This window comes from Mus pahari, chromosome 10 (genome assembly GCF_900095145.1).
Source record: "Mus pahari chromosome 10, PAHARI_EIJ_v1.1, whole genome shotgun sequence".
Classification (NCBI taxonomy): Eukaryota; Metazoa; Chordata; class Mammalia; order Rodentia; family Muridae; genus Mus; species Mus pahari.
In genome coordinates this window covers 49921760-49935984 of record NC_034599.1, presented here as the reverse complement: position 1 = coordinate 49935984, position 14225 = coordinate 49921760, and positions in this window count along the sequence as shown.

The window sequence follows — 14225 nt, the reverse complement described above, 5'->3', positions numbered from 1 at the left end:
CAGTGAAAAGGTTGACAAACAGACACGGACACAAGGGAGCGTGCTGTATCTGAATGTAATTTTGTCAAAGTTAGCATCAGATTTATATATTATTACAGAAGAAAACAAAGAAGTTAGGTGTCACAACAGGCAAGGTATATTGAAGTTATCTGACACAAAACAGAGAAATGCCTTCAAAAGACTAGCAGGAACCAGGTAATGTTTACAGTTAAGACAAAAACAGCCCTGCCAGCTAGGCGTGGTGGTGCACACCTTTAATCCCAGCACTTGGGAGGCACAGGCAGGTGGATTTCTGAGTTCGAGGCCAGCCTGGTCTACAGAGTGAGTTCCAGGACAGCCAGGGCTAAACAGAGAAACCCTGTCTCGAAAAACCAAAAAAAAAAAAAGTAAAATAAAAATAAAACCATATAAAAACCGTGAGGAAAAAAAAGAAATATCTTGAATTTCTTAATAAACATTCAGAGTTAATACAGAGTAACTTAACATTTAAATACCAGTGGCTGGTTTATTTATTTATTATTTATTTATTTGATTTGTTCCCTATGGTAGACTACAAGAACTGGAATGTAGCTTTGGGTCCAATGCCTCGTGCTGCCAAAACAAAAAGTAAAGGCTTTTCAATTGTCAGGGGTATAGATAGGGATTGATGTCAAAATTCTAAACAAACAGACTTAATAAATTCTAACTTTGCTTCATTAAAAAAAAAAAAAAGACCCAGATATGCTGAAGTAAGTCCATTGATTAACTAGAAATATTAAGGCCTGTACTTTAGTTGGCCTAACTTTATATATTAAAATATTGACTGAATTATTTAGGTGTGTTTTGCTATATATTTGTATAAAACTACTTTGGGCCCTAGGTCTTAACGAAGCTCAACAGTGAGGGTCCTGGAAGCTCTGCTCTCTATTATAAAGAGAATCCCAAGGGCATAATCATAACCTTCCCCCAAATGGCCCTGCCAGTTTTCCCATCGCAGTAAGTGGGCCCGTCCAAGGTCTGGTTCTGTAGTCTAAAACCTATGTGTTACACTTAACACCACTCTCTCCCTCACTGCTATACATAATCAGGAGTCAAACAGATTTTGCCTCGAATAATTCTCAAATGCATAAATTTTCTTTCTCTGCTGTTATCTGTCTACTACAGGCAACCTGAATCTCCCTCCAGAACTAGAGAAATTCTACTAGAAGTAGTCTCCAGGGGCTTTTGAAATGGCTCAGCTATTAAAAGCACTTGTTACTCTTACAAAGACTTAGGTTCCGTACTCAGTACCCGTGTGGCAGCTCACTACCATCCATAACTCCAATTCCAAAGGCTCCTGTGACTCTTCTGATCTTCCAGGACATAAGGTACACATGTAGTGCACATGCATGCAAGCAAAATACTCATAAGCCCAAAATACAATAAATAAACCTAAAATAACCAAACTGATCGCTAGGTGATACAGATGAGGGGATCTCCCCATGCCCCTGTGCACTGAGCAGGCATTAAAATCAGTTACTATTAGTTAACACTAAGGTTAAATGTACATTGTAAGCTCCTCTTCTGCTATCATTGTCTAATAACTAAGCACACACTGGGGCATGAAGATATCTCATTAGCAGCTCTCAGACTCTCCCTCAATTCTCCAGATGACTTACACAAAAGAACAAATGGGTCTGACAGATAACCAGATAGCCCTGAACACTCTACAGATACCTCAAGAAAGCTATATATTGACTGCAGCTTATCACTCTGGCTCCTGAAGGGGCAACCCTGGGACTGCCTAAACAATTGTACCAGATTTCTTGCTTCCACAAGCATCAGTGAACTCTAGACCACCCTGCCACCATTTCCACTTTGGACAGAGCGGGGGGGGGGGGGAGGGGAACTCCTACTGTTGCTAGAGCAGGGAGCTTTCTGTGACTGATGATGGCCTAGGTGGTAAAGGCACTTGCTGCCAAGCTTAATGACCTTGGGTCTTGCATGGTGGAAGAAGGCAGACTCTTGATAGTTGTCTTCCTGAGTAGCCCCTTCAGGAACCCCATTCTCACTGGAAACAGGCACCCTGAATGGTCCCACCAGCGGCTGAATTGGGGCAGCCAAGCTGGGGCAGCAAAACAGTTCAAGAGTATCCAGAGAAGATGACAGAAACAAAAATAACAAGAGAATAGAAATCTGAAATGAATAGAGGCTGGAAGGAGTCAGAGAGGAAAACCTGCAGGCTCTGGTTGAAGAGCTCCAGAGAGCTGTCAAGTCTTCAGGGCTCCGCCCCCAGGCTGAGAGCTTTAACCACAGCCATGCCAAGAGCCAAGAGTTCAGATCCCAGAAGCTGGAAGGCCAGAACACCTAGAGGATACTGCCTGACCACTGCCGCCAAACACTGCCAGAACCGAAAGCTGCTGGATACCAGCATTTGAGGAGTTCCTCTGCCTGCCTGAGACTTCTGTCCAGGTAGAGAGAAGAGCCACAGGGCAGGTGATCAGTTGCAGAGCCATCTTTGCAGTACTCCACTTGCTCACCATGGCTTGGTTCTCAGCAAAGATCCAGGCAATCTTTTCAAAACATGGACAGCCAGTCCAACAGCCCAACAGCCTTCTTCATGGGGCTGTCCCTACCCTCTGCTCCCACTGCTCTCCTTGGTTCCAACTGCACCCTGACCTAGCACACCTCCCCATCTCTGAGGCCCATGCCCTTCCTTTCCCACATCCTGGCTAAGTCATTCATTCTTCAGATCTCAGCCAACCCATCTTCCTTGAAACCTCTTTTCTGCCCTGCTTCTCACTGGGTTTCTGTGCTGGCTGGTGTTCTCATGCTAATTAATTTGCAGGAGGTGCAAAGGGGAAGCGGCCCCATGGGAAGGCTGCCCAGAAGGAAACAGGGTAACAAAGATAAAAATATAGATTTAGAAAATGTTAACTCAGGAATACTGGAGGGGAGTGTGTGCTAGCTTCAGGAAGGTTTGGAAGTGCCCAAACATTAAGCAAGTTATATAAAGGTTGTGTATATTGGTCTTTTCACTCACGAATCCAGAGCTGTTGGGCAGGTGCAGAGACAGGAGCATAGAGTAGATCTTCTAAATATTTACCGCTACAGTTCCTCTTCATAGAGCCGTGTTCCTCATCTATACTGCAGCTATGCAATGTTGAGTGTTTATGACTAGAATCTCTCTTCCTCACTCTGTGTTTTTCTCATCTGTCTCTACATTTAATAAGAGACACAAATAGTAACCATTCAGCCTGTTCAGTGTACAAACATATAACTGAATAAATGAGGCAGAAATCCACTTATTACCATATGCTAAATCTCATTTTTCTCTAATGATTTAGAATGTTACCTTTGGTTGTAGAATAACTGGCATGAGAGCTACCTTCATTTTCTCTGAATCTCATTAGACTCATCTTCTAAAAATTATAGGGACTTTGTCTGACTCAGATTTGAACATAACACACTTGCTAAGAGTTCAAGAGCTAAGGCTGACGTAGTAGCATGCACCTGTAGTCTCAGATACTTTAGAGCGGCTGTTCTCAACCTTCCTAATGCTTCTAAATACAGTTCTTCATGTTATAACCCCTAATCATAAATTGTTTTCACTGCTACTTCATAACTGCAATTTTGCTGCTGTTATGAATTGTAAAGATCTGATATGCAGAATATCTGATATGCAGACTATCTGATATGTGACCCTTGTGAAAAGGTTGTGTGACAATCCCCCCCCACACACACACACACAAAGGGGTCGTGACCCACAAGTTGAGATTTGCTGCTCAAGAGGTGAAGCTGGAGAATCACTTAGGCCCAAGAGTTTAAGACCATCAAGACCCCTTCTCAAAATCAAAACTTAGAATTTTAAAATATCCAGGCTAGATCCCATTCTGATCCCTAATATTTACTATGTGACTTCATGGCCAGTGTCCTAACCTGTCTGCATACGGTTCTCTACACCTGTGAAAACAGGGATAGAACAGTACCTACCTTAAAAGGCTATTGTGAAGGCTAGAAGTGTGTGTGTAAGTGCCCACCCCAGCTTGCTCTTATTCCACAAATAATTGCTACGGTAACACAAAGCAATAAGCCTCTATAGGCAATCATCCAAAAACACTGCAATAAAAGGAAGCAGCTCCTGCAGAGCCTCTCTGAAGCCTACCAATGTCCAACAAAGATAGTTTCCAGGCAGCCCAAGGCAACAGAACCCTGCAAAGATATAGAGGAAGAATGTGTGTGTAGTACAAGGCACTCTTGGTGTGGCATGATGACAAAGCTTTCTCCAATTCACCTGTGTGGGAGGGGCGGGGGTGCTTGGGGGAAGGGTTTGTTTTAGTGAGGGTTGTTATAGGGGTTGTTTGGGAGAAGGGGTTGCTTGGGGAGGATATTTTGGGGGTTACCTTTGAGCCAGTGTCTTACTCCATCACCTAGGTTAGCATACAATCCTTTCTCTTGTTGACTCTACTTCCTGGGTACTAAAGTCGCAGACAGTTTTGTGCTAGCATACCTGCCTTCAAGCCTAGTCATTAAAACTAATAAGTATATTATCACTGTACTAATTGCCATAAGTCACAAATCATAAAAATCACAAAAAAACAGGGAACCAAGTAGTTAAGCAGACTCTGAGAAGCACATAAACACTCCATGACGTCATTCCCCTCAAGTCTTTGAAAGTACAACAAAAGAAAAACTAAGCTGAGCAGCTAACACATGGAACTATATATGCCATTAACATCTCAAATGATTCACAGTTTGGTTTCACACATTCACTTTTAATTCTGAATATCAACTGTCTCGAGTTGAAGAATTGGAATATGACATTTAAAATTTTTCATAAAACCAGGGATGATGGTACCCATACGAAATTGCAGCATTTAGGGAGCTAAGATGGGAATATCAAGACTTCCAGTCTAGCACAGGTTCAAGGTCAGCCTGGGCTGTCTAAAGACAAAAGCTCAAAGTCAAGTAATTTAGAAAAAAAACTACATTTATTTTCAAAGAAACACTCTTGTTCCTTAATTTTACTATGGTGAAGAAGAAAGAACTGCGGAGCTGCAAACCTTCACTGAACGCTTGGCATTCCTCCAGGCCTTTGACCTCTACATGCTACAATTTCTAATCTATATTTAAAAAGGATTATCTCATTAGCAAAGTATAATTGTTATTAATGCATGGCAATAACTCTCAATCCATTATACTAGATGCTCCCTCCCCCTCAAGCACCTACTCCCCAGGTTCAGAGAGTTGAACCTTAAGGCCTACTACCTGCTAAGCAAGTGTACTGGCTGGTTTTCAGTGTCAACTTGACACAAGCTAGAGTGATCACAGAGAAAGGAGCCTTCCTTGAGGAAATGTCTCCATGAGATCCAGCTGTAAGGCATTTTCTCAATTAGTGATCAAGAGAGGAGGGCCCAACCTATTGTAGGTGGTGCCATCCCTGGGCTGGTCCTATCCCTGGGCTGGTCCTGAGTTCTATAAGAAGCAAGCTGAGCAAGCCAGGGAAAGCAAGCCAGTAAGAAACATCCCTCCCATCAGCTCCTGCTTCCTGACCTGCTTGAGTTCCAGTCCTGATTTCCTTTGGTGATGAACAGCAACATGGACGTGTAAGCTGAATAAATCCTTTTCTCCCCAACTTGCTTCTTGGTTATGATGTTTTGTGCAGGAATATAAACCCTGACTAAGACAGCAAGTATCTACCACCAAGCCACACCCTCGGCCCTCCTCTTGCTTCCTGAGACAGGCTCTCAATACGTTTCTCCAGCTGTGCCTTAACTCACTCTGTAGCCCAGGCAGAAGCAGAAACTGTGACCTCTACCTAAGTTCTCATTTGGCTGAATTTACAGGCCTGGACTAATAGGACTGACTACACTGGACCAATTTTATATGTTTTAATTTTTCATTACAAAACATTAATACACTGGATATGGTGATATATACTTTTAACTCCAGAATGAAGGGGGTTGAGGCAGGAGGATCCTGAGTTCAAGGCTAGATACAATGTAGGATCTTGTGTTTAAATAAATAACATTAAAAAAAAAAAAAGATGACCTCTACTTAACTGTTTCACTGCTTTGTAAATCAAATAAAATTTTAAATAAATTTTCTTACTATATCAGGTAGTGTCTAAGTAATTTACATATTTATTTTTATTTTTTGTCTACACTTGCCCAAGTGCTTAGCTGTGAAACATGTGCATGCAATGCCCACAGAGGCCAGAAGAGAGTCAACATGGTCTGCAACAAAACGTGGCTACTCCCAGTCTTTTTCCAACCTACAGACAAATTAAGACATCTGCTGCAATGGTTAGTCTCTTCCAAAAGGTTTGAAGTCTTCAGCATCTGCCACAACTTGAAAACACTAGAACCCAAGGTCATACATACCTCAACGGATCCACTCCAAGAGAACCAGGATGGCTGTGACCATGGTAGCCTCTGCATTAGGGGCAGAACAGAGCACACGGAAACAGTGGATGCCCTACTGGGATGCAAACTTGAACATGTCATACTTAGAATTCTGTGGTCATGCAGAGGACACCCCATAGTAAGAAAGGTGCTTTCTGGAATGTGTCCAATACACAACCTTCAAGCTTAAACATAAACATGGCCACAACCTTCTAATCTAAACAGAAGATTTCTTGACTTGGCATGACTGACTTGAGACAGGGTTTCTCTGTGTAGCTCTGGCTGTCCTGGAACTCACTTTGTTCGAACTCGGAAATCTGCCTGCCTCTCCCTCCCGAGTGCTAGGATTAAAGGCGTGCACCACCACGCCCGGCTTATGACTGACATTTTGAGACCAGCGATTTTTTGCTGTGTGGAGCTATCCTGGACCTGTATATTTCTGCTTCCATCCACCAGATACATTGTCTTTATGCAACAACTGTAAGTGCCTTTAGACACTGCCTAATGGGGGGAGGGGCACCAAAAATTCCCATCTCTGAGAAACACTGCTCAAACAGTCCCAGGTAAGAAGCTGAGTCCAGACTTGTTTTCTCTCTGAATGATATTTTCATTACAAAATTACAAAAAAAATAAGGTATGGTCATTGTTACAACTCAAACCTAGAAGTTAACCACTGATAAGTTTGAAGGGTACACACTTTAACTACAAACACACATGCACATCATATCTGCACAGAACAACACATATTTCCCTTTTAAAGTTCTTTGGCTTTATTTCTTCCATTCAAAAGTATGTTATGGTTATGCATCCATCCCTATTCTTTCTTCCTAAGTACAGAGTGGTCTGCATTATGGGTCCTTGTCATACTCGAAGGTTTCACAGGTGGGTATCTATGTTGTGTGCACTAGGATCTGTTTCCAATGACGATACTATAGAAAATGCTGTAAGTAACATCCTTGTACATCTGCCGTCCCTGTCTTATGCAGGGGCTGACTCTTAGAAGTGCGACCTCTAAGTCAAGGGTGTGCATTTCTTCAGTTGTGCTACATGTTGCCAAGAGTCTTCCCTAACCCCTTCATAGGCTACATAAGAGTGAAATAAATCATGTACCTAAAAAGGTTTGTAATGGTGAGAGATATACTCTATTCCCGACCCAAAATTGAAGGCATTCCTGGAGTAGTTAATCCTACCCTCTGAGGCTCCTTGTATCTTTTTTTAAGTTAACAACAAAAAAAATGACTTTAATGCCTCTTTTAAAAAATTCTCCTTGCTGCAGTCCTAGGAGAGCTATTTTAAGAGATACCAGGATAAAGCAGGGAACATAGCATTCGGTTAATACAGGGGACTAAGCATGCACTAACTCAGCACTTTCAGTGTGACAAATAAGGCCAGTATGCTTACTAATCATTGTTTCAGTATTACAGATGAGTGCAGGGGTGTTGTTTTCAATTGATTTTTAACACAAAATCACAGGACACAATTACACTGCAAATGCTATTACAAAGCTCAGTTCTACATCTTTCCCTGACTCTCAGAACCTGAGGAGTAACACAATGACCTCAGGCAGTGTTAAGTTTAGGTCCAGTCAACAGTCCTCAAGGAGGCCAAAAAGAGGCTAAGCATAATCAAAATCAAATAAATGCAGAGTTTGCTACTTTAGTTTGGCACTAGAAATCTTTCAGTGGGTAACAAATACTTAATCTTTCAATGGGTAACAAATATTTAAGCGAGTACATTGACAGCATTAGGAAATAAAACACCTGACGGGCATAAGAAGCTGCAAGCCTATCTGACCTTCATAAGACTCCTGCAAACCTTTTCCCCCGGAGCCATGGGGGTGGCACACCACTGTAATCCCAGAGTGTGCTGGTCAGGACAATCAGGAGATGACGGCCATTCTTACCTACCTAGCTGAGACTGAATCTTGTTTCAGAATTGTCCAGTTATGAGCAAATAATGACTTAAGGAAATACAGAAAGATGAAGACAAGAACCAGGCATATAGTCTCAGCACTCAGGTGGCAGAGTCAGGAATTCTTCAGGAGTTTGTTGTTAGAATTTAAAATTGTATGTGTATGTGTATTTGGCTTGCATGTATGTATGTGTATTTTGCTTGCTTATATGTATGTGCACCACATGAGTGACTGATCCCTTCATAGGCCAGTAGAGAGAACTGGATCCCTTTGAACTGGAGTTTGGAGGTTGTGAGCCATCATTTGGGTGCTGGAAATCGAACCCAGGTCCTCTGCTAAGATAAGTGCTCTTAGCCAATGAGCTATTTCTCCAGCCTAAGACTTTGATCTTAAGGTCAGCCTCAAGGACCCCTGAGTTCAAGGGTAGCCTAAGCTACATAGTCACAGTGAGACCTTGTTTCAGGAAAGAAACAAGAAAAGGGAAAGGGGGAAGAGAGCTGCTTTGTGGGAACAGGGAACTAGTTCTCGTTTTCTTGGCTTCTAGCAGGCTTTTCAGATTTTTTAAAATCTATGTGTCTGTGTGTGCCATGTTTTGAATGTGCATACAGAGGCCAGAAGAGAGCACTGAATTCTCTGGAGTTAGAGTTTCAAGTGGTTTAACGGCTTCATGTGGGTTCTGGAAGAGCAGCAGGTACTTTTATTTCCCTCTGGGTAGCCCTGGCTGTCCTGGAACTCATGTAGATCTGCCTGCCTCTGCCTCCCAGGACTAAATGTGTGTGCTACCACACCCCAGCAGCAAGTATTCCTAACCACTAAGCCATCTCTCCTCTCCTGCCCTAGGTTTCTTTCTTTTTTAAAAAAGTTGTTCTTTTTGAAAAAAAAAAAAAAAAATTACTGGGAATTGAACTCCGGACTGCTGAGCCATCTCTCCAGTCCCAAACCCCAGGTTTCTATTAGTTTTATGTAGTTTAGGCAAACATTCGCTACTTTCATTGGATCCTGAGAATGATACTAATTGACACAAATGGGAACTTACCTCGATATCTCTCTTACTTAAAGTGTGTTACTCTACACAGCAGTGGCTACATATAAAAATGACATCAACCTGGGCTACATGAGACCCTGTCTTAAAAACAAGCAAGCAAGCAAACAAACTCAAGTACAGCCAGTACAGCATGAATCTCACAAACTTCCCTTGGAAGCTCAGAGACATTTGAGCCGCAGGCCCTGCCTCTGACCTTCTGAACCCCCATATGCCCTTAACAAACCCTCAAGGGGTCCCTTCACACAGTAATGTATGAGAGGCTTTTCAACAAAACTACCGGAGTGGGATCCTCATGAGTCAGGGAAGAACAATTCTGACCCATAGGAAACATCTGAAACACTCTGGAGACATTTCTCAGTAGGGTGCTGGTAGTGGCTCACAAATAGAGGTAAGACCCTTTCCCACAGAGATGTTGTAAACACATTAAATAGCCAGTTCCTACAGGGATGCTATTGACATGCTACATGGCTAAGAGCCTTTCCCACAGGGATATCGTAAACACATTAGATGGCCAGGATTTGAGATCAATCTGGTCCAAAGAGTTAATTCCAGTACAGCCTGAGCTGCATAGGGAAACCATGTCTCGGGGGATGGGCATGAGCAGGTGGGAGGGTAGAAAAGTTCCAGAGAGGGCAATAGAAACCAAGGAAGGGAACACCCAAGCCACAAAGATAATGCCAGATATCCAGTCCTAGAATCATCTCAGTCATCATAAATCCATCCATATATGAAAGTAATCTAAAGTATATGAAACCGACTCACCAAATAATGAAAAGTTACAGCTGGTTGAGTCATTGGCCAAAGGGATATCATGGAAACCCCCAAACACCTCAGTCTATTGTCAAGGCTTCTGGTTGTTTTCCACAAACTGATAGTGAGGCTCTATTGCTGAAGCCAACACTTGCATATCTCATGGAACACAGAGAAGCCACGCTGGTGCCTAACTAGAGCCTTCATCCCCACTGACTGATGTTCATGATCTTCCACGGTTCATGGAAGATATTCTACCACAAACTGCAATCTACAACAGTGACGTGACCGCATGACATCTTGGTGCTGTGGTAGCACAAACACTGTAGGAGTGACCAGCCATTCTCTAACTGGACCTAAGGCTGACTACATAAAACAGAACCTGTGCCTGACACTGCTCTGGTGGCCAAGAACCTAAGACTGGATAGTCCACGGGTCTAGAAGAAAACCAAAGACTACTGTTCCGCTAAAAGGACAAAGCAATAAAATGACTCCTAATGACATTCTGCTCTATTAACAGATCAATGTCTCAGCCACCATCAGTGAGGCTTCCTTCTGCAGTAGATGGAAACACAGAGACCACAGCTGGGCAATGTATGCAAGGGGGGGGGGGGGAGACAGTCAGAGATGTTGGAACGTTTAGTCTAAAATAGGACATCTTTATTAAAGCACTTTCCTTAAGGGCTCAGGGAACTGTACAGAAGAAGAGGCAGAAAGACTGAGAGCCAGAGGGATGAGGGATGGATGTCATCAAGAAAACACTGCCTTCAGGACACAACAGGACTGACACACATATGAACCCACAGAGACTGTGGCAGCATGCATAAGGCCCTGAACAAGTTCAAGCCAGACAGTGTCACAGCACTGAGAGGGGAAGTGGGCACAGGCTCCCACTTATAACCAAAAAGTTACTTCAAAATGACAACCTCTTGTAAAGGAAAAAAATTTAATTTTTTTCAGTGGAGTCTCACTGGGTGTATAAAACACACTTAAGCCAGGGCAGTGGTGGGGCATGCCTTTAATCCCAGCACTCGGGAGGCAGAGGCAGGCGGATTTCTGAGTTCGAGGCCAACCTGGTCTACAGAGTAAGTTCTAGGACAGGCAGGGCTACACAGAGAAACCCTGTCTCAAAAACAACAACAACAAAAAACCACAATTAAGAGTAAGCCTCATGCCTAGCAGTTGACTGCCAAAACAAAACAAACTCAGTGATTTTTTTTTTTTTTTTTTTTTTTTTTTGGTTTTTCGAGACAGGGTTTCTCTGTGTAGCCCTGGCTGTCCTGGAACTCACTTGGTAGACCAGGCTGACCTCGAACTCAGAAATCCGCCTGCCTCTGCCTCCCAAGTGCTGGGATCAATGATATTTTTGTAGATATTTTTGCCTCATATTACTTTGTTTGGGCTTTTGTTTCATTTTGTTTTGTTGTTTTGTCTTACTGGTCTTTTGCTTGTATATTATGGTTTCTGATTTAGTGGGATTTTGTTTTGTTTGTGGTGTGTGTGTTGCATTTTTCTGTTTTGTTTTTGTAATTCTGGATTGTTTACCTGTTTGTTTTCTAAGGAGAGAAAAAGAGACTATTTCTCTGAATGGGCATAGAGTTGTGTGGGTGGGGAGGCAGGGATGATCCAGAAGGAGCTGGGGAGAGGAAACTGTGATCAGAATATACTGTATGAAAAAAAAATTCACTAAAAGTATATATTTAAAATATTAACCCTCCAAAGTTAAGTGCCTGGTCTGTATCACTTTCGTTGGCCGATTAAAATATGAGGTTAGCTAAGAATAGTGACTAAAAGCAAAGCCCCAGTCAGACTCCCCAAGTTCAAATCTAGATTGTCTCATTCATTAGCTGCAGCCTAGACCAAATCATATAAATAACTTGTATGTCAACCTCATCATCCGATGAAGTAAGCTCTAAAGAGGCAGAGGATTGTTTTTACCGTCATCTCACCGGCACCTAAGACACTGATTTGTCCTGAATGAATCCTGCAGGGTGAGCTGATAGGAATAATACTTCACACACTGCAGGTTGTTTCACGGGAGTTAGAACATACAACGCCGGAGCTCTGCACGCATGCTCAATAAATAATACTTTCTTTAAAAATCATGAATGATAAAAGTGAAGTTGACAGCCACATGAGTGTATTTCTATAAAATTATCTTACCTTCCTTTGATTGAAGAACATATACTAAAATAAAATTTCAACCACTTAAAACGTCGCACAGCTAAGAACTGTACCTAACTAATGACTGTTTAATTTCCATAACTGTCCTCATCACAGGTCAGTTCAGAGACCTATATCATCTTAATGTACTAGTAAATTATATTTCATCGCAGACGGAATTGCCTTCCAGGCTGCCTTCCACAGCTCTGTGACCTTCAGTCAGCCAAATAGGTATGGATTGCTGCTGGCTGACAAGACGAGAATTCCTTTTGTCTGGGAATTGGCTCATGGGAAACCGTAGGAGTTATGATGAGAACGTAAGATGAATATGAGAACAATAAAACATAAATATAAAATCAATTCTCCGAAAAACATTCGCCTCCACTCTATCATCTTAAAGGGAGAGATAAGGAGTCAGCAAAGTTGAATATGCCATATATATATATATATATATATATATATATATATATATATATATAACCTACAACCAGTTCCTAGGTCTCTTAACTCCACACAGAACTTTGGCCACTGAGAATTCAGAGGTAGTAGAATACAAAAGCATATTAACATTTATTTCCAAATGCGCAACAATATCACTCTGTATCAGTGTCCTCTTCAAGACACTCATTTAGAATGCACAGAACTTAAGAAGTTTAGAGCTGTACAGGGGAATATGTAATGGCCTTTTCTTACAAGTGAGAAAATATCCAGGGTGATATTATTATTCCACCCACTCATTTATAAACATCTACTGGTCTTCTATAATAGGCCAGGTATTAAGGATACGAAGATAAACAGAAAAGCGGAGCAGCTCTGGAGGGTTGGGAGATGGCTCAGCTTGTCAGGGTGTCTGCTGCACAGCACAAGGACATAGATTTAACCCACAGCCAAATGAAAAAGGCCTGGCAAAGCGTCCTTTTAATCTGTAAAACTGCCCTAGAATCCCAACACTAGACAGGCAGAGTCAGGCAGGATTGTCAACTAGCCTATCCTAATCCACGGGCCCCAGACTGTCACAAACAAAAACAAGCAAGCAAGCAAACAAACAAACAAACAAAAAACGACCACATTGGACAGCCCCCCACACCCCGGGAACAATACCCACGGCTGACCTCTGGCCTCTACCAGCACATGCACATACCCACACACAAAGGAATCAGATCTTAAGGAGCTCACATGGGGTTAAAACTATTATTCAGATGGTTATTAAAGAAGTCCCACCGAGTGGGAAAAGGAGGAGGTCATCAACTCAGGGTAAAACACCAAGTCCTGCAAGAGTTAGCTGTTTACACCAATGAAGACTCAGCGACAATGATTTAATCTTAAAAAAGAGAAACCTTTTCAAATTCCTAGCTCCATCAAGAGAGGCAGGGACACCCTTTTCTAGGCTGTCAGGCACTGCCTGGCGTTTTATATGCACCAATCAATCCTGAAAACGGATGGGAAAAGCAAGCAGTGCTGTCCTGTTTCAAGGGACGAAAGCGGCAGAGAGAATTCCGACCTAAGACAAGACACATTGGAGACATAAACCCAGACAAGGGCATCCATCCCTTTCCTTCTCTAAACTGTTTACACTCTACAAAGATTTCATCTCCTAGTAGACCGATCCTGTAATCGGGAATCCTAGCCTGCGAAGTTACCATTTCCTAAAGAAAATCAGGACTCGCAGTTTAAGAACCTTAAGGAAAGAAAGGTCCGCCAGATTTCCTCAACTCAATAAAACCCGAGCTTAGACGCAGCGACCCTCCACTTAAAGGAGCCGCACCATCTCCAGTATAAGACACACCACAGGTGCTCCAGAAACGGTAGTATTTTTTTTTTTCCAAAGTATTTTAAAGGGCTGACTAAAATATGCTAACGCACTGTAAATTCAAAGTACTAGCTAGACTGATTTGTTTGTTTCTATCCCAAGCCACAACATCTGAAACGCCAACCGGGGGAGAGAGACGGGGCGCGGGAGAGCTTGGAGGGTCGGGCTGGGAGGGTGGTACGC